We start from the raw sequence: 26,552 nt of genomic DNA on the forward strand, positions 1-26,552 counted from the left end.
CACTTGAAATTCCAACTCATATTGGGGTCGGTCGGCATAACTTTTCTACCAACTTTGAGCAGTCTGCAATTGCTGTCTAATCTGCTGAATCTTTTTGGTAGTTTGCAGAACTACCTCTGTCCGACCCATCACCCTGTGCCCAATCTCACCCCAACAGACTGGGGTTCTACACCTCCGCCCATAGAACAGCTCAAAAGGCGGGGCGCCAATACTAGAATGATAGTTGTTGTTGTAGGCAAACTCTACAAGCGGTAGGTGGGAATCCCAACTCCCACCATAATCAATGACGCACACCCTCAGCATATTCTCAAGGGTCTGAATAGTCCGCTCACTCTGCCCATCGGTCTGCGGATGGAACGCCGTACTAAAAAGCAGCCGCGTACCCTATTCCTCATGGGAATTCTGCCAGAAATAGGAAGTAAACCTGACGTCCCGATCGGAGACAATGGAGACTGGAACCCCATGGCGAGAGACAATCTCATGGACGTACATGTCGGCCAATTTCTCAGCCGACTAATTCTCCTGTATGGCCAAGAAATGGGCACTCATGGTCAATCGATCCACGATGACCCATATAGCATCGAACCCCTTCGCCATCCTCGGCAACTACGTAATAAAGTCCATCGTGATCTGCTCCCATTTCCACATGGGAATCTCCAGAGGTTGCAGCTTATCATGCGGCCTCTAATGCTCGGCCTTAACCATCCTACAGGTCAAGCACCTCTCCACATACCAAGCGATTTCTCGCTTCATACCAGGCCACCAATAACTCAAACTCAAGTCGCGGTACATCTTGGTGGCCCCGGGTGAATGGAAAAGTGAGACTTTTGAGCTTCCTCCATCACTATCTGGCGGACCCCTTCGGATATCGGAATCCAAATCTGACCGTATCGAGTCAATAACCCGCGGCTATCTAGAACAAATCGGGTGCTCTCGCCCTTAATCCTCTCTAACTTCCAGTTTTCCGATCTCATACCCTCAACCTGAGTATCCCTAATCAGGCTCACATGCGGGGAATCCACCGCTATTCTCATACACCTTGCTGGGGTAGAAGACCCAGCTGACTTGCGGATCAAAGCATCCGCAACCACATTCTCTTTACCTGGATGGTAAAGGATCTCACAATCGTAGTCCTTGACCACATCCAACCACCTGCGCTGCCTCATGTTCAGGTTCGGCTGATCCAAGATGTGTTTCAAACGCTTGTGATCCGTATATATGGTGCAACGGAATCCATACAGATAATGCCTCCAAATCTTGAGAGTGAAAACCACCGCTCCCAGCTCAAGATCGTGCGTAGGGTATCTCGTCTCATGCGGCTTCAGCTGCCGTGATGCATAAGCTATCACTCCTCCCCTCTGCATGAGGACTGCTCCCAAGCCTGAGATAGATGCATCACAAAATACTATAAAATACTCGACTCCCTTGGGGAGTGTCAACACCGGAGCCTCGCATAAACACCGCCGGAGGGTCTCAAACCCCCTATGCTGCTCAGGGCCCCACCGGAAATCCACCCTCTTCCTCGTTAAACGAGTGAGGGGTACTGCAATCTTGGAGAAGTCTCGAATGAATCTCCGGTAGTACCCTGCTAAACCCAAGAAACTCCTAATGTCTGAGGGAGATTTCGGAATCTCCCACTGCATAACCGCCTCCACCTTGGCCGGATCGACCAAAATCCCCTCCTGGTTAACGAGATGTCCGTGGAACTGGACCTCTCATAACCAAAACTCACTTCGAGAACTTGGCATACAGCCGTTCTCGCCGCAGAACCTCCAACAGCTCCCTGAGATGCTCCTCGTGCTGCTCTCGGGTCTTGGAATACACCAAGATATCATCTATGAATACAATAACCGAGCGATTGAGCATCGGTCTACAGACTCGGTTCATCAAATCCATGAACACAGCCGGCGCGTTCGTGAGCCCAAACGGCATCACTACGAACTCGTAATGACCATAACGAGTCTGGAACGCGGTCTTCTCCACATCTTCCTCCCTCACCCTGACCTGGTGATATCCGGATCTCAAATCGATCTTGGAGAACCAAGATGCACCTTGCAGGTGATCGAAAAGATCATCTATCCTCGGGAGTGGATAACGGTTCTTCACCGTTAACTTGTTCAACTCCCTATAGTCAATGCACATCCTGTGCGAACCGTCCTTCTTCCTAACGAAGAGGATCGGTGCTCCCCAGGGTGAACTACTCGGACGAATAAACTACTTACCCAGCAGCTCCTGCAGCTGAGATGACAGTTCTTGCATCTCAGGTGGTGCCAGATGGTACGATGCCTTGGCGATAGGGGCCGTACCCGACACTAAATCAATCTTGAACTCAACCTGCCTCTCCGGAGGCACTCCGAGCAACTCTTCCAGAAACACGTCAACAAACTCCCTAACCACTAGGACCTCTGAGACTAAGGGTTGACCCCTATCCCGTGTATCCACCACATACAGTAAATAACCGGCGCACCCGTGCTGAATATACTGTCGCGCCCTGGCTGCCGAACAAAACCCTGATCTGATCCTCGTGCCCCCGCCATATACCACCAGTTCTACCCCACTTAGGGTTCGAACCACCACTCACTGTCCCTCACAGTTGATCATGGCGCCAAATCGGCTGAGCCAATCCATCCCTACTATAACGCATACCTCCCTCATGGGAATAGGGATCAAGTCTATCGGGAAGGATACCCCGAAAATCTCTAACTCGCATCCCCGGTAGACCGAAGAAGTAGAAACCCCGTGCTCTTTGGCGATCGACACTCGCAACGGACAATCAAGCTAATCCACCGACACATTGAACCCTCTACTGAAAGCCTGAGATACAAACGATCGACTCGCCCCCGAGTCAAATAATACCAAAGCAGGCAAAGAATTTACTAAAAACGTACCTATACACAGGTACAACCAATAAGCATAACACAGATATAATAATTGAAACAGAGAAATAGAAACATACCAGCAACCACATCCGGTGCTGCCTTGGCCTCCTCGGTCGTAAGCTGGAAGGCGCGCCCTTGAGCCTTCGGAGTCTCCACCTTGACTGGCCTCCCATCCCCAATCCTCAAAGTAGTCAATGCGGAACCCTGCGCCGGCTTGGCGGCGGCCTGCGGACAGTTGGTCTTCACGTGACCAACCTGATGACAATGGAAACAAATCCTCATATATGCTGGAGGGGCGGACTGACGACAGTCCCTGGCATAATGCCCCTCCTTGCCACATTTGTGGCAAACACCTCCCACTCGAAAAACCCCAGAATGACCCCGTCCACAATTTCCACAAGTACGGCTCTGCTGACCCCCGGTCCGAGTATCAGCGGTCTTATACCGCTTAGGTGCCGGCTGAGACTGTGCTAGAACCTGATGTTGCTCCCTCAACAGCAGCTCAATCTCTAACTCAAGCCACCTCGCGGCTTCCTGAAGATCCAGGAGGGTATCACAACGCTGTGTAGCCATAAACTGTCGAATATCCGTCTTGAGCATACTCAGATAACGAGTCATCTAAGACTTCTCTGAAGCAAACTCCGGGCAGAACATAGCACTCTCCGTGAACATACGAGTAATCTCCATCACAGACTCCCCATCCTGTCTCAAAGTCAAAAACTCCTAAGCTAACCGCTCCCGCTCAACACGTGGAATGTAGCGGGTGCAGAACATACCCCGAAACTGCTCCCAAGTAACATCATCCTGCTGGTCATCAGTGTACGACCCTGTCGTCAATCTCCACCAATCCTTTTCCCTAAGCCTCAACAGGTTCAGGGTACACCTGACCTTCTGGTCAGCAGGACATGAACACATGAAGAAACAGCCCTCCACGTTAGATAACCACCTCATAGCCCTGATCGCATCCTATGTACCATCAAATGTCAGGGGCTTCGTGTTATCGAAGTCCCAGTACAGGAAAGCCCGGCCGGCTCCTCCTCCCATCCCTACCGCGGTTACAGTCGATGTGGCTGCAGCGGCCGCTATCTCAGCTAGAGCTGCATATCGCTCATCAAAATACTCGACCACCGCGGTCTTAATCGACCCAAACATCTCCGAGAGCTGCGCTCGGAAGGCCGCAACGACCTCATCATGTAGAATCTCCCGGATCATGGCATCCAACTCCTCTGTCCCTATCTGAACCACGAGCTCAGGTGTTACCGGCACCTCTGACCTTCCGTCTCCCGACCCTGACCCTGATCCGAATCCCAATCCTGATCCAGACCCAGCAGCAAAACGACTCGTCACTACCATACTGAAAGATACACTCAAGACATCAGATAAACAACATAAGATCGGGAGACCAAAACCCACAAACCCCAGGGGTTGTGACCTCCTTGCTACGCATATGGGTCATGTGCTTTCAGTAGTACGGGCCCATACTACCTTCCACACCTACCCATATTTGTCTCAAGTATCACCACAACACCCTAATACTATCATCAACATAATATGCACTAAACCCTCGCTCCTAGGGGAGCATTTCCTACCTCGCAACTGACCTCACTGCTCCCACAACTCACACATCCAATAAACTTCCATCAACCCCTGTAGTGCTAGTGCATGCTAGTCGCACATAACACTGGGCTAGTCAATTTATTCTTTTATTTACTATGCATTGATTCACTCAAATGATGCATGATAACCACTTTTTAGTGAGTCAATTGCATACGAATTTCATGCTTAGTAAATGGATATTAACACCCACTACAAACAAAATATCATTTAGTGGCATATATTTTTATTGGCATATATATGATGTGCCAATATATCTTGTTTTTAGCGGCATATTCTATGTGTTAATATTAAAATTAGAGGATTTAATGGCATATAACATTTTATGTCATGAATATTCATAATTATTAGTGCATAATGTTTTAATATGCCACTAAAAGTTCTATTTTATGATAAATATTATATGATACAATTATTATAATAATAATTAATTAATTATAAAATCATCCTTAATCTTCATGGTAATTACAATTTTAGTCTCTCTTTTGATTATTTTCCAAAGTCTGATACAAACAATCATACACATCATTTTTTACAAACATAAAATTTTAACCCTTGCTACAATTTCTAATTTACTCCCCCAAGAAACGATCCAAGCAATAGCTAAAATCGACACAACAACTTACACCATCACCCTACTCTACCAGTTACCATCGTTTCTGATGCATCAATGCCGTCATGGATAAGCAGTTCTGTTGGGTCATGTTTTGTTATGTATTGCATCGATTGGGCTCGCTAGTTAGTCCAGTTTTGTAACTCCGGTTTGGGCCTGTCCAACCGTGAGCTTAATAGGGTTTATTATAAATATAGGTGCTTGCATGCATCTTAGGTTAACGATTGAAACGATAGTAACAAAAGAATAGATTGATCTGAATAGTTTCATTATCGTTCTATAACCCTAAGTCCTCTACAGCAGAAGTTCTTAGTCGAGCTCTGCTGAGGATTGTTTGAATCAATCATTCGACATATTGTGATTCAACTTTGTCTTGTTTATTGTTTATGTTCTTCGTACTACCTGTTACAAAGATCTAATCGATCTTCAAGTTTATTTAATAACTTATCAATTGGTATCAGAGCAGGAGGCTGTGTAATTCATACACATCTTTTCTGTGAAAAAGGTTGCGATTAGGGTTATTCCGCATTAATCAATATTTATTGAGCTGTCATCCTATAATTGACGTAACTCAGCATTTATTTGTTTTGCCCTAATTTAATTCATTACAAGTCTGATCTTTTAAACAGGTTATTCGATCAAGCATGGACGAGTCACAATCCAATCCAATTAACATTTCAAACAGCATTGGATCAACGACAAAGATTCCCATTCTTTATACTCAGGATTACGAAGTCTGGGCACATCATTTTGAAGATTATTTCATCGGATCTGAGGACAATGGATACCTCATCTGGGAAGCAATCGTATCTGGACCATTCGCTCATTCAGCAACTTCAAGAATTATTAAAACTCAGAAGGAGTATAATGATCTTTTGAAAGATGTTAAAGATATTGCTCAAGACGAAAAAGATATATTTCAGTGCAATATTAAAGCATTGAGATTAATCAGATTCGCTCTTCAATCTGACACTTTCAGGCTGGTGAGTTCATGCACAACTGCCAAAGAAATATGGGACAGGCTACGAGAATTGTATTCTACGGATGAGGATCTTGAGCATTCCATTCAAACCTTGCTACTATCCGAGTTTGGTGAATTCAAGCAGAATCCTGAAGAAACTGTAACTCAGACATTCGATCGCTTCAATCATCTTCTCAGTAAGATGATTAAACATGATATTGAAAGGAAGTTGATTGAACAAAAGGTTACCTTCCTTCTTAGTAAAATCGCAAGCACTCGATTATGGGGAACATGAAGGCATCGTAAGACTGAGGAGTTAAATCAATGATGAGGCTTTGTTGAGGGCGAATGGGAAGTATATGGGATGTTGCGTGAACAGAAGATGAATCTTCCATTGTTTGAAGAGAGTGAAGAAGATGATGAACAGGGAAGAATCAAGGAATTTTGGCTCTCTGGGAATTTTGATGGCGGTAAAGAGGTAAATGAAGGATTGTGTTGCCTTTTTATACTGGGATTTAAGGAGAGAGAAAGATCTTCCCAAATCTTCGATTGAGAATGGAAGGGTTTTTCGGAGTTGACTGATGCGTGACAGTTGGGGTTGCCGATGATCACACATGAGAGAGAGTATCAGACCCCTAAGAACACGCCTCCCATCAAGCGCCGTTTGAATATAAACCGATTCAAATTCACACGCGCTTCTGCGACGCCATTTGGAGATAAGATGTTTCGAATTTGCACGCGTTCCCTTTTAGCGCCGTTTGAAATCAAATCGATTAGACTCCCGCCTGAGTCAGCATGTCATCATCTTATCCGTTTAAATTGTAACGGCATCTTTTGAACAATGCTCCCACGTGGATTAAAATGAACCACGACTTGTAATTAACCACCAATCCAATGAAAATGCCTGTAATTAATAGAACCGGAGTTTTGGAAAATCAAAGATTTTCGTGCTAAGGGTGTAAAAGAAAAGAAATAAAGCAATATTTATTTTTTTTATTTTTTTTTTTAGGAAAAATTGTGATGTCAATAAAGACACGAAACAAATGATCCCGGGCACGAATCTCTTTCTTCAAAGTCAAGAGAGACCTTAAAGTGTTTGTTTGGTTTCCCGTTGGAATAACGATCAAACACTTATTAAGAAGTGTTGAAAGGCTTCTTTTAATTAGGCTTCTTAGGGTGGATTTTGCTTTGATTCAACAGTCCTAATCTTGAAATAAGATAGAAAGTGAACAAAGTACTTGTGAGACCGGTGTAGTCTGTTGAACAAGTAGGTTGGTAATAATTTTAAATTGGCTGGGAAATATAAAATCTCAACAAAAATTAAAAAACTAGATCCCAAGGGAAGAAATGTTATTGTTTTTAACAATTTCATAGGAATCACACAAAAGAGAAATTTGAGATTTCATGAAGATACGTCCGTCAATTCTTTAGTGAAAACTAGAGCAAATTAATTGTTCGCCGTCAATTTAGATTGGGTATTGAATTTTGGGTTTCACTCAGCTCGTAGTGGCACGAAACTAAGATCATGAACGCAGTTATTGGGTAACCATAAACCTCAGTGGTAATTTCTGAGAGTCTCAAGGGTTACGTTTGTGAACTGAGTGGAATCGAGAAATGTAATGTAGATGGTGTAAGAAAGCAAAGTACCTCTGCTGTGAAAGATAGGACTAAGTAGAAAACTCTTATCTCTTGTGAGAAGAGAGTTAGGTAGCTCACGATTAGAATAAATGTGATAGCCTAATTGGGAAGACAAGGTTTGTGTATACCAAGTCATTAAGGCTATTATTCAGAATCAGATGAGGCTTTGGACACATACAGCAGCATGCTTCTAGGGACACTTAACTAATTCAACAATTTCCCCATAAACAAACACACAAATAAAATTAAAGCCAAAAAGAAATAAAGAACAAAATATTTTTGGAGTTTTTGAAATTATATATTAAGAAAAATATTTTTGGAATTTTTGATAAATAATAGTGAAAGAAAAAATAAATAAAAAAAATAAGACTGAGAAAGAAAATAAAAAGTTAAAAAAACTTTGGAACCGAACCCGAGCGTTCGGTCTATTTCGGTTGTGAAAAACTTTGGAACCGAACCCGAGCGTTCGGTCTATTTCGGGTGAGAAAAATTAAGGAACCGAACCCGAACGTTCAGTTTATTTCGGTTACCAAAGAAAATGGATTTTCAAAAAGGGAATACTTTTGACAATAAGATAAATGAATTTGGAACAATTATACATGAAATTTACAACCAGGAAAACCACCTTTGATTGATGAGCGAAAAGCAGATTATCCAACCGAACCCGAGCGTTCGGTTCATTTCGGTACATGAGTACAAGACTCGAACCCGAACGTTCGGTCTATTTCGCTTCTTACTTTTGAGTTTGAGAGGTGATTTTTGGTACTGAATCTGATTCCATCATGCCTAGCCCTTGTAGAATTTTGTTGAACGACACTTCAGGAAGGGCTTTGGTGAAGACATCAGCCAGTTGATCAGTGGTTCTAACAAAATGAATTTCAACGTTCCCATCTTCCACATGATCTTTAATGAAGTGATACCTCAGTGCTATGTGCTTGGTCTTGGAGTGTTGTACTGGGTTATGAGATATCCTAATTGCACTTTCAGAGTCACAATATAGTGGGATCTTTTTCATATTGAGTCCATAGTCCCGGAGTTGACTTTGGATCCAAATCACTTGAGAAGTGCAGGAGGCAGCTGCAATGTATTCTGCTTCAGCTGTAGACAAAGACACACAAGTTTGTTTCTTTGATTGCCAACTAACCAACTTCCCGTCAAGGAATTGGCAGCCTCCAGTGGTGCTTTTCCTGTCTAGTCCACAACCTCCAAGGTCTGCATCTGAGTAGGCTTGAACGAAGAAGCCCGAGTTGGAAGGATACCATAGACCTAAAGAGGTAGTTCGCTTGAGATAACGAAGTATGTTCTTCACTGCAAGCATATGAGGTTCACGTGGATTCGCCTGAAATCTAGCATAGTAGCATACAGAGAACATTATATCAGGCCTGCTAGTAGTAAGATACATCAGAGAACCGATCATCTGGCGATATAGCGTAATATCAACTGCTGGCTTATCCAAGGATGGAGTGAGCTTGGTGTCGAATGCCATTGGAACTTTAACCTTTGAATCTCCCATCATGCCAAATTTTGCCAGGAGAGTCTTTGTGTAAGCTTCCTGATTAATAAAGATGCCTTCGGGTCCCTATCTAATATTTAAACCAAGGAAAAAGTTAATTGGACCCATTGATCTCATTTCAAATTTAGTCTCCATCAGCTTTCTGAATTCAGCCGTTAAGCTAGGATTCGTTGAGCCAAAGATGATATCATCGACGTAAATTTGAACAATCATAAGGTGGTTACCTTCCTTCTTACGAAAGAAGGTTGGGTCAACCGAACCTTGTTTGAATTTGGACATCTTTAAAAACTTTGTTAGCGTTTCATACCAGGCTCTCGGAGCTTGTTTCAGTCCATATACGGCTTTGTCCAAAATATAATAATGATTAGGGTACCTTTCATTTATGAATCCAGGAGGTTGCTCCACGTACACTGTTTCTTCAAGTTCTCCATTTAGAAATGCACACTTGACATCCATTTGGTAGACTTCAAAGTTTTTGTGTGCAGCATAGGCAAGAAATATTCTAACGGATTCCAGCCTAGCTACAAGAGCAAAAGTTTCTTCATAGTCAATTCCTTCCTCCTGACAGTATCCTTTAACTACCAGACGTGCTTTGTTTCGTATTACGTTCCCTTCCTTGTCCATTTTGTTTCTAAATACCCATTTGAGACCAACAACTGGGGCATTTTGAGGAGTTGGAATGAGGCGCCAAACTTTGTTCCTTTCGAATTCATTCAGTTCGTCTTGCATAGCTTGAACCCAATCGGAGTGATCAAGAGCAGTGTTCACTGTCTTTGGTTCAACTTTTGATACGAAGGAGTTAAACATAAAGAATTCTACTTTTGAAAATAAGGAAGTTTGTTTTGCCTTAAGTTGTGATCGGGTCAGAACTTTTTCAGAAACATTACCAACAACCTGAGAGACAGGATGATCTCTGGTCCATTTGACGAGAGGAGGGTAATTTGGATCATAGGATGGATCCAATTCAGCGTTTACCATCTCTTCTAGTTCGGATTGACTTTCATCATCATAAAGCATATCGGCATTCTCCCCCTCGACAGATAAGCTTTCAGGTATTTCTTGAGTATCTTGAGCTACAGAGGTTTCTGGTGGTGCTGAGCTTTCGGGTGTTGATGCACCTTCGGGTGGTGAGGCACTTTCGGTTGTTGAAGAGCGTTCGGGAGCAGCTTGAGAACTGTTCTCCCCCTCAACATGTGAGCTCGGCTGTGATGACGAAGATGGATCCTCCCCCTCGACTGAAGCATTGTGTTGTGGAGATTCGTTGGAACTGGATACTCCTTCATCCATTCGCTTTGTAGCATCTTCGACAAGTTGCTTCAGATGATCTACCCTGTTGTCTGCTGCGCTGGCTTCCGAGAGAATAGCCTTCTCTGGTTCATCAAATAACTCGACGAACTTCTCAAAGAGGTTTGCAATCGAGGCTGTGACTTGACCTGTTTGAGGAAAGATTTCTCCAGCTGTGTCTACGTTGGCTTTTAGCTTTTTGACATAGCTATCATCAAAAGTCACGTAATAAGTTTCTTCTATTTTCCTTGAGCGTTTGTTTAATACCCTGTACGCTTTAGAAGTGAGAGAATAGCCCAGAAAAATCCCTTCATCGGCTTTGACATCAAACTTGTTGCGGTGTTCTTTAGAATTGAAGATGAAGCACCGTGAACCGAACACATGGAAAAACTTGAAATTTGGCTTCCTGTTGTTGATGATCTCATAAGGAGTGAGAGTGAATCGCTTATTGAGATATGACCTGTTCTGTGTAAAACAAGTTGCAGAGATAGCATCAGCCCAAAAATATAAAGGTAAAGAAGCAAAACTTAGCATGGTTCGGGCCGCTTCACACAAAGATCGGTTTCGTCTTTCGACAATTCCGTTTTGTTGAGGTGTGTAGGGAGCTGAGAAGTTGTGACTAATTCCTTTTTCTGTCAAGAATTCTTCGAATTCTTTATTTTTGAGCTCCAGCCCATTGTCGCTCCTGATGTTGCGAACAACTTTCTTCAGCTATACTTCAACCTGCTTGATGAACATCTTTAGCTTGTGAGTCGCTTCAGATTTAAGCTTCAGAAAGAACACCCATGTAAAACGCGAAAAGTCATCAACAATAACAAGAATGTACTTGCTACCGCCGATGCTTTCGATAGATGATGGACCACACAAATCAATATGAAGTAACTCTAGTGGTTCAACAACTTTAGTGTTTATTATTGATGGATGACTTTGACGACTCTGCTTCCCCATTTCACATGAAGCGCACAAATGTTCTCTATCATACTTGAGCAATGGAAGGCCTCGAACATGACCTCCAGTGACAAGTTTGTTGATATCCTTAAAGTTGAGATGTGAGAGCCTTCGTTGCCACAACCAGCTTTCGTCAGATTGTGCTTTGGATAACAGGCAGATAGCTGGGTTCCCTTTGATGGGTTTGAGGTTTAGGGAAAACATTTCACCTTTGCGCTCTGACTTGAGAATAACTCTTTTCGTCTTCTTCTCAATTATTTCTGAACCCTCATCGTCGAATGAAACCTTGAGACCGGTACCTCCAACAAGCTGAGATACACTGATGAGGTTATGTTGTAGTCCTTCTACGTATGCAACCTTCCTAATCTTATTTAGTGCCTCTTTTGTCAGTGTTTGTTACCATATAAAATTGATGTTACGTATAATATTATTTTCATGTTACAACACATGTGGATAAGCATATTTAGCTCCAATTTATAAATTAATTTTGAGAAAATGAAATATATAGCCTATTTCCCAGAGCATTTATTAAAAAATAGGTAAAAATTAAGAAAAATAATATTTTTAGCCAACGAAATCACATTTGGCATTATCTTCGCAGCTTAATGCGTTGTGATTACACATAAGACCAGTGTATTGAAACCCCAAAAAATATTTTTAACTTGATTTTCAAAATTTCAAATTCTATAATTTCTCTCTAATAGTTAAGGACGGATTTCCATCTAATAGTGCTTTAATGATCTAATTTTTAGTCATTTTGTTTGTATTTCATAAGATACTATTTAAAACGTCATTGTTTTTATATAGCTTTTAGTTAATGCTTTATAAACTCGTATTTTACACTTCAAAACTTGTACCCCAAAGAGAGAAAATCACAAATGACATGTCTATTTGCGATTGTAAACGTTTTTTATAATTTTATTGCACAAATTATACGTTAAAAGCTTACACAATCACAGATGGGCATGTCTTCGAAGTTTGATTATGCAACTTTCTAAAGCATGGTACAAGCGTTTAAAGCATATATTATAATCATAGATGATTTGTTACCGGTAATTTTTTCAACATACGAACAAACAACTTTGCGCAATGTATTAAAGGTTCTCAAAATGAAATGTGGGAAGTAATCGCTCTTCTAGAAAGTGCACGTCGTTTGCTATTTTAGACGACCACATTTAATTTTGACATCGGACATACATGTTACATTTGATAACAGTGATCTGTTATTTTTTTCATTTGTTGATTCTCGATCAAATACACGCTGCTAAACAAATTGCCACACAAGAATATCTAGAATTGCAAATTTCTCAATAGATGTTGTGGCTTGCGGCAGAGTTTTGTTTAATCACTGAACTTCGTGTAGGATGATATTCAAATGGAAATCTAAGTAAAGTCCCAATATTGGAAAAGTTTTTTAAAACTCAATTTTTTATTAATAAAAAAGCCCAGAAAACTGGTTAATTTCTTCAGTTTAATCTTTTTTTTTTACCTTTTCAGCAAATAAACGCTTATGTGGCATGCCAAGTTGGAAGAGATTCCTGACATGGCAGCTGATATCGCATGCCATATCAGCCAAAATGCTTACAACCTTAAAAAAATTTATGTTTTTGAGAAAAGGTATTGACGGGATTTAAAATGGTAACCTCAATATCTCAAACCAATGACTTAGCCAACTAGGCTATAAACTGCTAACGATCATCCTGAACAATAGTATAGAATACCTACCAACTTTCATGAACAATAATGATCATCCTGAACAATAATTCAAGATAAGATTTCGGATAGGCTAAATACTAGATGGGGAATGGTCGAACTTTCGTCGTTACGATACAAAATCTTAAGCTTACCAATTGATCTAGATGACTTTTCATATATTTGTCCTTCATTATTATATTTATTGTATATCGTTCCGAGGATTTATATCCAATTATTACTATTATTGTTATTATTGAAAACGAAATTAAATAAATTATTTTTTTAAAATTCATTGTATGTAATATTATTAAATAAACACTTATGTAAATTTTTTGAAAACACATATTTATATGTATAAAAACATATTTATATGTAAAAGATACGTATAAATGTAATAAATACGGATAAAAACATATTTATATGCTTTTATACCTTCAAAAGTTTTTTTGCTTACTTTATATAGAAAAAAATATTCATACTTTTAAAAAATGAAAAAATACATATAAAATAAAATAAAAATTAAAAATGTTTTTAAGGTATAAAAACATATAATTGTTCTTTTTATATGTATTTATTACATTTATATGTATTTTTTTACATATAAATATGTTTTTATATGTATAAATATGAAATTAAAAAAAGTATTTATATATGTGTTTACTTAATAATATTACTTAAAACTAATTTAAAAAATAAATTATTTAATTTTGTTTTCAATAATAATAATAATAATAATAATAATAATAACTAGATAAGAAACCCCGCTTCGCGGGGGTTGGATTTGTCAATCATGTTAAAGAAAACTAACAAAAGACAATAGAAGGTGGTGTTTTTGTGTGAAATATTGTACATTGCCTGAATTGTAGACATAGTAAAGTACGTTGCTATTCACTGCAATTCGCACATTTACAAACGCATAATAATTTAATATGTTGTAATATGCGATTAGAAAATGAATGTACATTGTAGCAATGGATTGTATTGTAGTTGATATCTAGCTATAAGTTAACAACTAACATTGACAAACAATCGAATGTCATACATCAAAAAGCACAATATACCAAGGTTTCCATCATCAGTAAAACTTTTTCATGAATAAATATTTATTTATGCATGGATGAGGATTTCAAACTCAGGAAACCCAATTCTTTGCATATTCAAAATACGTATATACCCATTGTTATTTACAAACTTCGCCACATTTAGATGTAGGAACATCTATTCTAATAACAACTTCTGCAGCCTGACTAATGGTTGTTTTTATGCAACTTAAGTCCTTCATTGTCTCCTTGAATCATGAATTCCTCCATATGCTGACATTTAAAAAAAAATGAGTGTTACTATTACACACGAATCAAGAATCTGAAAATGTATAAAAATAAATGGATTTTACTTCACATCAAGTGGTTCCAGTTCCGGTTACGACATCCTAGGAACGAACAATAGTTTCTTTTCTACCCTGAATTGGATGCTAAAACTGTATTTATTCACCATTTATAGCATTGTACTTTCCAATTTACCAGTTTATGCAACATAATAGTTTCCTACATATGATTTCCACCTACATTTCATTATAAGACCAAAACCATGAATATTGCATAAATTGGTAAACAAAAAATCACGACCTTGTTGCATAAATGGTAAAAATGTGAATCATTCTTGCATAAATTGGGAAGAAATAAAACACTATAACATAAATAAACATTCGACCGGTCAAACTTTTTAACTATAAAAATAGCATGCAGGGGCAGTTTGGTCAAAAAATATTAAAATCATTTTTTTTAATTATAAAAACAATATGCTGGAGCACTTTGGTCTGATGTTGTTAGAATCATAAATTTCTAACTATAAAAAAAATAGTATGCAGGGGTAGTTTACAGAACTGTTTACCCAAAAAACTTTGTATTTGATTTTAAACCAAAAAACTTAGCTTTCCACAAGGCGCATTTATGAAAGAATCTGGGATTCGGTAATACACACTTTGAAATCCTCCTCTCATGATTTTCCTTCCTGAATATCTGCATAAAATTAGAGAATAAACTATGAAGTAGCTAAATAAATTTTATTGTATTCCTAATAGCATGAAAGTATGTTTTATAGCACTATAGTTTGCATCAATTTAAAAAAGAAAAATAAAAACTTGAGAAAATTAAAAGATTCCATTTAATGAATTTATATTAAAAAAAATAAAAAAATCTAGATCAATTTTATTTAGACTACAAAATGGCAGCTTGACTTTATGTATAACCAAATCAAACACCAATTGAGAGTCATTTTCCCTCCTTTTAACAAAACTAACATTTATGGTCCCTGTATATTGAACAAAAATGGGCAAATTGATAAAATGGTCTAAATGAATTCTTTAACCAAAAAAATTATATTTCCTGTTTTAAGAGTTTCATATCAGATATTTTTTTTTTGTTTTCTGTTTAAATGGGTCAATTAACGAAAAAAAATCCGATAAAATTACCAAATTGGATAAAAAGGTCAAAATGATTATTTTAACTAACAAATTAAAAAAAAAAAATCAAACTTTCTGAACATCAAATGCTTGATAAGAATGAGGACTGAAATTTTGACTTGAGCCAAAGAAAAAATAGATTTTAACCTGAGTTGGCAGTGGTTGTCAATTGACCAAATTCTTTTGAACATATTTATAAATTCATGTAATGTTACTATACAACAATGCCATAACTTTTTACAACGAACATTACAAATTTAAAAAAGAAACAAATAGACATAATTGATAATAACATTTTTAACAAAGCATAAATAACGTATTAAGAAATTTTTTAAAGAGCTGAAATTACCTTTACTTATGGGCACAATAGGGAGACCATACCAGAACTCTCTCTTTTCTCACTACGTTCTCTACTAGAAAACAATCTTTTAATGACGCGCAAACAATGACACTCGTTGATTGAGGACGTGCATTTGTGAGAGCCCTAAAAATAATGTCATCTCTCTTAAAATTTAAAGGATTTTTGACACGCATTTTCACGTGCCCTGAAATTAGTGTCTAAAAAAAACACGGAGGGCACCTATAATAAAATATGCGTTGTCTAAGACTGTCGCTTTATAAATTTTAATAGCACGCACGCGTTCTATCCCGAGGGAAAAATGAAATCCCAAAAACTTAAAAGCCCCGCCTTCCTCTTTGTAATAGCTAGGGCTTTTTGTCAAAAAAACTGCCCCGGCCCCCTTCCTCTACTGCATGTTCTCTCTTCAATTTCCCTTTCTCTCTTTCTCACTTCGACAAAACCCTTTCTCTTCTTCTCAGTTCTCGACGTCGAAAACTTCTCCCACCTCCGACGTTTCTCTCAGTGCCGACGCCTCCCACCTTTGACCTCCGTCCAACCCCGCCTCGCCGTCCAACGCTTTCCAGCGACATAGATTATCCAGTCATCAAAACCCGGTTTCTTTTGTAATCTGGTACAAGAAGATGGGAAGTTAGGTTTGAAACATAGATTATCCAGTCATCAAAACCCGGTTTCTTTTGTAATCTGGAGCCCCAATGACACAATGGTGTTGACATGTGGGAACTCAGGAGTCCTTAGGCTTTGGGATGTGGAAACAGGTACATGTAAGCACACATTTGGTGATAACAGCTTCCTTGTTAGCTCGTGTGCTTCGTTTCCAGACTCAAAGAGACTCGTGTGTCGGAGTTCAGACCCTAAAAAAGGCATCTGCATGTGGGATTGTGAAGGCAATGAGATTAAAGCATGGAGAAGAACATAGATGCCAAAAGTGTTAGATATTGCTGTTACTCCAAATGGTGAATATCTGATTACTATTTTTTCAGATAAAGATATTCAGATACTAAACATGGCTACAAATGCTGAAAGAGTTATCTCTAAAGAACATCCGATTACAACTCTTTCGGTTTCTGGTGACAACAACTATTTGATTTTTAATCTTAATAGCCAAGAGATTCATGTGTGGGATGTTGAAGGGTTATGGGAAAAGCCTTTGAGATATAAGGGCCATAGGCAACATGAATATTTCATTCGTTCTTGCTTTGGTGGGGTCAATAGCACCTTTATTGCCAGCGGCAGCGAAAATTCACAGGTATATATAAATACTTGTGAATTTACCTAACTATCCCTAACTTTCATCAGCTCATTATCCTTAAGTTTATTCTCTTATAATTATGAGAGCAGGTGTATATTTGGAATCGAAGTGGTTTTGATCCAATTGAGGTGCTTTCTGGTCATTCAATGACTGTAAACTGTGTGACCTCGAATCCTAGGAGACATCAAATGCTAGCATCATCTAGTGATGATCAAACCATTCGCATATGGGGACCAAATCCCTCACAAAAGATGCATCTGAAGGGGCTCATATGAGATATGTAATCATAACTTGTAATTATTATCAAGTCAGAACATCTTTTTCCTTTCTGAATGTGTTGTTGACTTATTTTGGTTCTTGTTCTCTTCTCACGTACTTAATTGATTTAGATGCAGTAGTTCGTGGATGACCAGAAGGGCTGCTCCTATATTGAATCCACACCTCTTCATTATATTAGATGGATATGACAAACTCGAATCCAAAACATTCAACCTAAATTAAAATGTTTCAGAATCAAATTATTAGTTAAGAATGTTGAATTAGATTATGCTTCAGTAAATTTTAATGTCATCTTTTCAGGTTCCAGCTACAAGTAGCAAAGGAGCTGGACCTTCTATGTTAGAAGGGCAAAGTGGCTATGGTTCAACCATGCAAGACTCACCAAAATTCACATCTGGAGACTACCCTGCAGCTACCTAAAAGTATGGCCAGAAAGGGGAAAATATGCTCATTTTTGGTTTTTTATAATTATTAGATGGCGATAATGGAAGGTGTACTTTTCACTTTTTCTTAAAAAAAAATCCAATTTGACATACTTTTTTAAATATTTACTTATTTACCATGCCTTTTTTTTTTATACAGGGTCCTACAACTAGTAGTTCTAGACATGCAAGATTACATATTTGCACAACCTTTATACGGTTGGCCAAAACCCAAAACTACTGGCACCCATCTTTTACCCCACATGAAGGTAATTCATTAATTCAACTCCCCTGTCTGATAATATTTGTGATTATAATATTTTATATTTTTTATTTTGAATTTTATGATAATAGGACATAGCAGACATGGTATCATATCTGCAAAAAGATGGTCAATTACTTCATGGTGAACACAATCTTTTTGGTGAATCATTAATTCTCCTTATCGTATATGCAGCTGGGTAAGTTACTTTTAACCTTTTACTTCATGGTAAACACAATCTTTTTGGTAATTTACTTTTAATCTTTTTGGTGAATGTTAATAATATTAACCCATGGAATGGAATACGTTCTACGCACCAATATTTTGCAGCTAATTATTTCCATAATCAGGTAAAGAAAAAACTTTTAAGTTCTATAAAAGTATTTTTTTTTATAATTTTGTTAACTCTATATTATTTTTTTTTATAGAAATTCTACTGTTGAATCGATGTTGAGATCAACAACAAATGTTGGATCATGTGAACATACACTCAGTACTCTACGATATGCTGACAGGAAATAACATCAACAACAATCAGTTTGTTTGTTTATCTGATCCAACCGAATAAAAGTTTTTTATGCGATTGGATTTGGGTGTTGTTGTGCATGCAACACGTTCTGGAAAACAAAGGATGATGGAGGAATGGGCAACTTGCGTGGTGATGCTAACACTCATCTTTATGTCTCCTTCACCATTAATCTTATATGAGCCTTGTGTTGTCACCGGTCTTCTCAGTTTCAACTCAATAATCTCTTCTATATTTTAAGTTATATTAATTCACTCATGAATTTTGCTTCATCCCGACCCTATTTTTTTTTGCTCGTTACACTTATTACTTGTTTTAGGAAGATACGAAACGAGCACTAGATTCAACTTAAACTTCAACTCCAACTGATTCAGAATCAGAACCTGTGCCTGTCAATGATCATTACTCTTTCTCTTTCTTAAGGTATGTTACTACATGTGTATTAAATTTTAATATTTTATAACATAGATTGATGATGCTTGAAGCCTTTCTGAATACTAATGTGTTGATCATGAAAATAGGTATCGTGTACGTGTTCTTGTGCTGCTATTGTGGATTCAGGAACATCTTTGCTTACTAGTCCAACTGTATGTATCTCACGTGAAGCTTCTGTTAGAACTATTAATCTTAGGGATTTCAAATTTTTCATATTTCTTCTATCTAATTAGTTTGTAAATTTCCATTACAACTTTTATTGATTTGTTTTATCTTTCCATGGAACGGTTATTTGTATGACATTAAATTTTATGCAATGGATTGTATTTTTGTATATGATATTTTATTTATTATGAGACATTAAATACAAATTTAATTTGAAAATTAGTAAATCTATAAATAATATTTTTTTTAAACATATAAAATTACGATTCGCAAAAATGTGTGTCATCTTCATTTATGACATGGACTTTCTTGACAAGGGCTTTCTTGATACGCATTGCGTGTCATTAACACGCGCGTCGTAAGGTTACGACACGCTAATGCGTTTCGTCTTCCTTTATGACAGGGCCTTCTTTGATACGCATTGCGTGTCGTAAACGCGTGTCGTAATTGTGCGTCGTAATTGTGCGTCGTAAATGCGCGTCGTCTCTCTTTATGACAGAGCCTTCCTTGACGCGCATTTGCGCGTCGTCTAAGCCTTTTATGACGCGCAATGAGCGTCGTAAAAGGCTGTTTTTCTAGTAGTGGTTTCCCACAATGACCGGTAACTATAACCTAATTCAACATTAAAAAAAAAATTCAAAAATTCTTTCATATTTTTTTAAAACATAACATCTTGCATTGATTTAGAGATTTATTGCTGGAGCATTTACTATTGGTGATCATCATACATCCATAAGTTTAATATAAAAGATTTTAGTCTTTGAATATTTCCTTTCAACACATTTTTTGGTTAATAAACGAAAAACTATTTTAGATAAGCTCGAAATTGGCTGAAATTTCAAAGAAAAATATGCCTGATGTTGGAGTTCATTAAGCTGGATTTCCTTCTGCATAATTGCCTCCAACGTGTGAAAATGTATCCATTGTATTGATCCCTATGTTGAAGAATGGCACCTACAACAGTCATGATTAATTGCAAAAAGAGTAAGTAAGGAATAAAAGTATCAGTTAAGAATCTTAGGGTATGTTTGGAAGCAGAATTTGGAAATCCAGATTTCATTCCACCGTGTCATCACTATATTCTCGGACATTACATTCCCTTCTAACATCAAAACCCCTGAAAACATAGTTAGCAGAAAGATTAATCAGATAACATAAAGCCCCCTTAAGTCCTAAATCCTCACACACAGCAAAACAAAAGTGTGAACAAAAAATTCAGCTTAAACAGTTATACAATTAGATAAAAAATGAAAATAAATAAGCTAATGGAGAAAGCATCGCTGATCAGAAAGCTACCAGATGGTGTGGCTGAACATATTTTCTTCGAAAATTCATATCCAACCTGCTGACAGTTAATCGATGTTTATCAATAAATATAATGATCATATAGAATCCCATATACACGATTTGTTGAAATTTTGAACTGTTTCAGATGTGTTGATATGAAAATGGAGAATCGGAATATGCTTTTGTGAGGGTAAAATGACCCATATCCACCAAATTTTGGCTCTGTGAAGAAATTTGTTATAAAGTTGTTCAGAGTATATGATACAACAACAAATTATACATCAAATTCAAGCACTCTATGCAATAAACGCATTAAAACCCTAATTACACCGGAGTTTACTGGTATCCTACAACAATAGTTGATTCAAGTGACTTTTTTGGTTAATCAATTGAAAATTAAGGAAAGAAACATACCGATTGGCGCGTGATGTGCATAAGCCAGTTGAAATTTTGGGTATGCTTCGAAAAGCATGTAGCGGTAGCTTCCCTCGCTTAATCTGGCGGTGAGGACTGGGAATAACGGGGAATACGATTTGGGTTTTGGAGTCGCTATCTACGACTGCATCAATCTCCCCCACGGTGGAGGGCAGGAGCAAAATCGATCGGTGGTGTTCTTTTAGGGCTTGTAGGCGCCGACGATTGTAAAAATCAGAGAGGCTGGAGTAGCTGGAGGGCAGGAGACGCCCAAGATTTCTTGAGCGTAGACTATACCAGAGAAAGGAGGTGGTATGAGGCGGTGGGATTCTGTGGATAATAGAGATTGTTCGGGAATGACGAAAGATATTTCAAAGAGGCCGCAAGCGGTGACCATGGTAGCGTTAAAATAACCCAGGAACAATATCTGTGTCAGATACTGTAGCTAAGGGAAAAGAACTTTAATAATAAAAAAAAATAATAAATAATAATAATAATAATAATAATGTATGCATTTAAATCATCGGCACAATATAGATTAACTAAAATAGTGAAAGAATAATAAACAATAGCTGTATAGATTAATTGGTAAGCCTATAGTAGTTACAAGAGTTGCAGGTTCGATCCTCCCTAATCGTTTTTTATCGCATCATAAATAGTATCTTTTATTAGGCTAAGGAAAGCCGAAAGTCATTATATATTATTGTTAAAGATAAGTATCACATGTAGATTGTAGCCTAGTTCGCTAAGCCTTGGTTTGGGATATTAGGTCATGAGTTCGAACCCCTCTAATTCATTTCTCAAAAAAATTTGATTTTTTTTAAGTTGTAAATATTTTGCCATGCCATGTCAGCAATCCCTTCCAACTTGGCATGCCACATAGGTGTTTACCTTAAATAAAAATAAAAACTTATAATAACGATAAATGCACCTTTTTTTTTTAGCTCGTCCCGGGCCATTGAGGATATTCAATTTCTCAGGAACGCCCTGAAACCTTCATACCTAACGAATCTATGTCCAACTTCTATCATTCAAAAACTTATACTAAAAGTCACAATCTTCTAACCCTTCTATTGGGATTTGGATGTTGCGTCTTGGGCTCGTTTGCTTTTAGCCCAGTTTTGTAACCGGTTTGGGCCTGTCCAACCGTGTATTATTTTATTCTAGGGTTTTAGTAATTAAGGTGCATGCATGGATCCTTAGGAAGTAACTCTTGCATTATCCTCATTATTGTAACACCCTAAAAATTCAAGCCAATTTAAACTTTTTAAAAACATTTCAAATCCATTACTATTACAAACTTGTTTTCAAAATATAAATTATCAGAGTTTTCCCAGAAACATAAACATAATAGGAGTTGTACAATCACGCCTTTGTCTTGTCGTGATCCCCTGATGTACCTGAAACAATAAACTGAAACTGTAAGTCCGAAAGCTTAGTGAGTTACCCCTAAAATACCAATACACCTACAGTCCACATAACCATGCCAACGATAACATATCATAACAAACTAAACAGAATAGCACGTAACGAGTCCACAACTCTACAGACTGGAATACCCCTGGGCCCACAGTGTGAGTCTGGAATGCCTACCGAGCCCTCAGCTCACATCTAGATTGCCATCGAGCCCTCAGTACGAGTTTGGAATGCCTGTCGGGCCCTCAGCTCGTATCTGGAATGCTCCCGAGTCCTCAGTATGAGTCTGGAATGCCTACCGGGCCCTCAGCTCATATCTGGATTACTCTCGGGTTTGTTGGCTACCGCATGGAGCAGTACAACCTCAACCCAACCCACATAACATATAACATAACTACTAAAAATATAACACCACACGTAGTCCTACAGGTCTACCTAACTGGCATAACCACTAGCGTGCAACACAAACTCATACTCAACATGTAACACTACTAGGATAACATATCCAATGGCCCGGCATTGGTGCCTTAGATCCCTTAGTATAGTGAGGATAACTCACCTTGCAACTACCGAACCGAACCACGAAAGCACAATCCCGAAGCACTGCCCCAAACTCCAAAACCTATAAGATCAATGATCCATTGACATAAATATCCAAAATTACCATAACACCCCTGAAGGTCAAACAGGTCAAAGTCAAAGTCCTGGCCAAAGTCAACCTTCCTGATTGACTCTACTCGCCGAGTCAACCCGTCGGCTCGCCGAGTTCTCAAACTCAGAAAACTCTCATAGCACGACTCAACTCGCCGAGTCACCTCAAGACTCGTCGAGTCCAACGGCCTCTGAATTCCATCATATCCAACTAACTGAGTCGCCAACCGACTCACTGATCCGAAGCTTTAACCAAAAGAGATTAGGGTTCTGCGACCTGACTCGCCGAGTCCAAGGCAATCTTCAACAGACTCGCCGAGTTGTTCTTCCAACTCGTCCAGTTCATGCCTATCTTCATATGACTCGTCGAGTCCACCCAAGGAACTCACCGAGTCTCTTCAGTCCTTCATCCATACATAGGCTTTTTGAGCCATGCAGGGGCTCCAAACTGCAGATCCACTCTTCTAGGGCATGATTCTCATGTAAAGTTGCAAACTTTTACGTGAAACCAAGGAGTTAAACGTCCAAATCACTCTAGGGCTAGGATTTAAGACAAAGGGGTTTCACCAACAACTCATTGACTGATGCTTTATGACATTCTAGACCAACACAAGTCTAGATCTGGAGTAGCAACTTCAGATCTGAACTCCAAACCCGAAATAGATCTCAAACATACCAAAATGGCCCCAAATCTCATCCATGAATAGATCTAGATGCAGAAGAGTGAAGGTAACAACTTATTACCTCCAAGATGTGCCCAAACTGAAATAGATTCGGGATCTACACCACTCTCTTGATGCGAGCCCTTTTGATCTTCAAGTTTCTTCCACAGTTCCACTAGAAACAACTTCCAAAGCTTCAATCTCTCTCCAAAGGCCTCACACACACACGAGCTTAGGGTTTTTTGGTTCTCAATGGCAATAAGGAGGCTGATAGAAGGACATAAAGTCCTTTAAATAGGGTGCAACCCTCGAGATTAGGGTTTTTCTCATTCTGGCACCAACTCGTCGAGTCCAGCTTCCGACTCAGCGAGTTGGTCACGTAATTCGCGACCCAAAACCCGCTCTGACTCGGCGAGTAAGCATACCAACTCGTCGAGTCCCTTCTTCGAAATTACACTTTAAACCCTTAAATCATACTTCATAAATTCTAGATCTTACAATTATAGTATTGTAAACCCTAGCTCGCCTCTACGGTGGAAGTTCTTAATCGAGCTCTGCTGAGGCGTGACTACGTTTGAATCATCAGCATTATATTGATTCTATCTTGTGTTCATTGTCTTGTTTGATATTGTTGTTTGTTCTTCATTGATTAACCTGTGAAAGATCTAAACGATCTAGAGATTATATCTCAACAATTGGTATCAGAGCAGGAGGCTGTGTAATTCATACACATCTCTTCTGTTGAAGAATTTATTAGGGTTTTCCGCATTGATTGATATTGATTGAACCAACATTCCTCATTAGCATATCTCATTAATTTTTGATCTTGCCCTAACGATAAATTACAAGTATGATCTTAAGCAGGTTATCGATCAAACATTATTATAATGTCTATGGATGATTCACAATCTAATCCGATCAATATCTCCAACAGTATTGGATCGACAACAAGGATTCCAATCTTGTATACCCAAGATTATGAAGTCTGGACGTACCACTTCAAAGATTATGTATTCGGTTCAGAAGATAATGGGCATTTAATTTGGGAAGCAATCACTGTTGGTCCGTTTGCTCATTCAAGCACTTCGAAAATTATCAAAACTCAAAAGGAGTACAATCAGCTCGTGAATGATGTGAAAGACATTCCTCAAGACGAGAAAGAGAAGTTTCAGTGAAACATTAAGGCATTAAGAATGATTAGGTTTGCTTTACAATCAGACACGTTTTCGATTGGTGAGTTCACACGCTACAGCGAAGGAGATATGAGATAGGCTGAAGGAATTATATTGTACCGATGAAGATCTGGAGCATTCGATTCAAACTCTATTACTTTCTGAATTTGGAGACTTCAAACAGAAGCCCGAAGAGAAACTTATTCAGGTTTTTGAACGATTCAATCATCTTCTTAGTAAGATGATAAAGCATGGGATTGAAAGGAAAGTTATTAAGCAGAAGGTTACCTTTATGAATGGTCTTAGACCCGAATGGATGGTAATTGTGTCTACAGTGAAGGCACACAAACAACTCAAATCCTATTCTCTAGTGAAGTTGGTGGGAATTCTGAAGTCTCATGAAAGTGTTGTGTCAAACGAAACGAATGTGGTTTCCAGCTTGGGTTCGTTAGCTCTAATTTCCAAGGGAAAAAATGCAGTTGAAGAAGAAGAAGAACTAGATCTTGCTGACTATGATCTAACTGGTGAAGAATATGCTTTGATGGTTTCCAATCCGAGAAAGTTTATCAAAAGGAAGTTCCCTGCCAACAAGAACCGAAACTGGCAGGGAAGTTATAGTTCTGAAAAAGTGAAGGAGGAACCGAAGATGGGTTCTAAGACTGAAGAATCTAAGAAGGATACGAAGATTAGTGGCGACTCAGGCTTTGATTGCCATTACTGTGGAGGCAAGAACCATTTTGCCAACGATTGCATGCTGAAGAAGACATCAGAAAGGGTTGATGAAGAAGCGAACCTCCTAAGACGATTGGAGGAGATCAAGAAAAAGAAATCAACAACTAACAATAATACCATGAATGCTTTAATTGTGCAGGGTACCAGTGTTGATGATGAGTTTGGTGGAGTTCAGGTGTGGTCCACAGATTCCGAGGAAGAAGAAGTAAGAAAGCCCACTCATGGCAAGGCTCTGCTAGTGAAAGAAGAAAAGGTTGAGGGAAGATGTTTGATGGTGACGGATGGTGTGTCACAGATGAGAGGATACACAATAGATGGTGGACTGGATGACGAGAAGGAGCGAGAGGACAGATGTTTCGCTACGAAACATGTCAGTGCACAGATCAACGAATGAGAAGGTACAAAATATTCTCATTTCTCAGAAAATACCCATTACAAAATATGAAAAGGAACTAAATGAATTAAAATCTAAATTTTCTAGTTTAAGTAGTAGTCTTACCCAAACTCGTGTCACAAACTCTAACCTGACTGATCAAATTAGCAAGGTATCGTCGAAGAGTGAGGAGAGGAGAACCTGGATTGAGCAAAAGGAGAAGGAATTAATTAGGTCTAGGGATGAGTCAATCTATTTGCAACGAAACAATGTTAAGCTTTTAAAACAACGAAATGTTTTTTGTTTAATTGCTAAAAGACTGTATTTTAATATCACTCAGCTACATCTCGATTATGAAATAGGAAAGAAGATACATCGCATGATTTTACCCTTCCTTGAGTTAAAGGAGGATGAAGTCGATGCCGAAGCTTACAACTGTGAAAATGTTGTATCTTCTGATGAAATATCTCCTGCCTACAAAATTGGTCTTGACAAAATAGAGTCCTACATAAAGTCAAAAGACCATAAGGACATGCTCAA

At 38.6% G+C, this 26,552-nt stretch overlaps 1 long non-coding RNA gene and 1 pseudogene across 3 annotated transcripts; one reads left to right on the forward strand and one right to left on the reverse strand.

Annotated features, from left to right (window-relative positions):
* The first annotated feature begins 6,449 nt into the window (after positions 1-6,449).
* LOC111888507 (WD repeat-containing protein WDS homolog) lies at positions 6,450-17,552 on the forward strand (annotated as a pseudogene).
* Positions 17,553-19,938: 2,386 nt separating this feature from the next.
* LOC111888513 (uncharacterized) lies at positions 19,939-21,486 on the reverse strand. 3 transcript variants are annotated; one of them, XR_008232656.1, is made up of 3 exons: positions 21,007-21,486; positions 20,602-20,814; positions 19,939-20,422 (listed from the first exon to the last, which is right to left on the reverse strand). It is a non-coding gene; the product is annotated as an uncharacterized LOC111888513 (long non-coding RNA). The 3 variants fall into 3 exon arrangements; XR_008232655.1 differs by having other exon boundaries at positions 20,602-20,650; positions 21,007-21,480; XR_002849243.3 differs by having other exon boundaries at positions 20,602-20,647; positions 21,007-21,478.
* Between the last annotated feature and the right edge of the window lie 5,066 nt (positions 21,487-26,552).

This window comes from Lactuca sativa, chromosome 5, assembly GCF_002870075.4.
Source record: "Lactuca sativa cultivar Salinas chromosome 5, Lsat_Salinas_v11, whole genome shotgun sequence".
Classification (NCBI taxonomy): domain Eukaryota; kingdom Viridiplantae; phylum Streptophyta; class Magnoliopsida; order Asterales; family Asteraceae; genus Lactuca; species Lactuca sativa.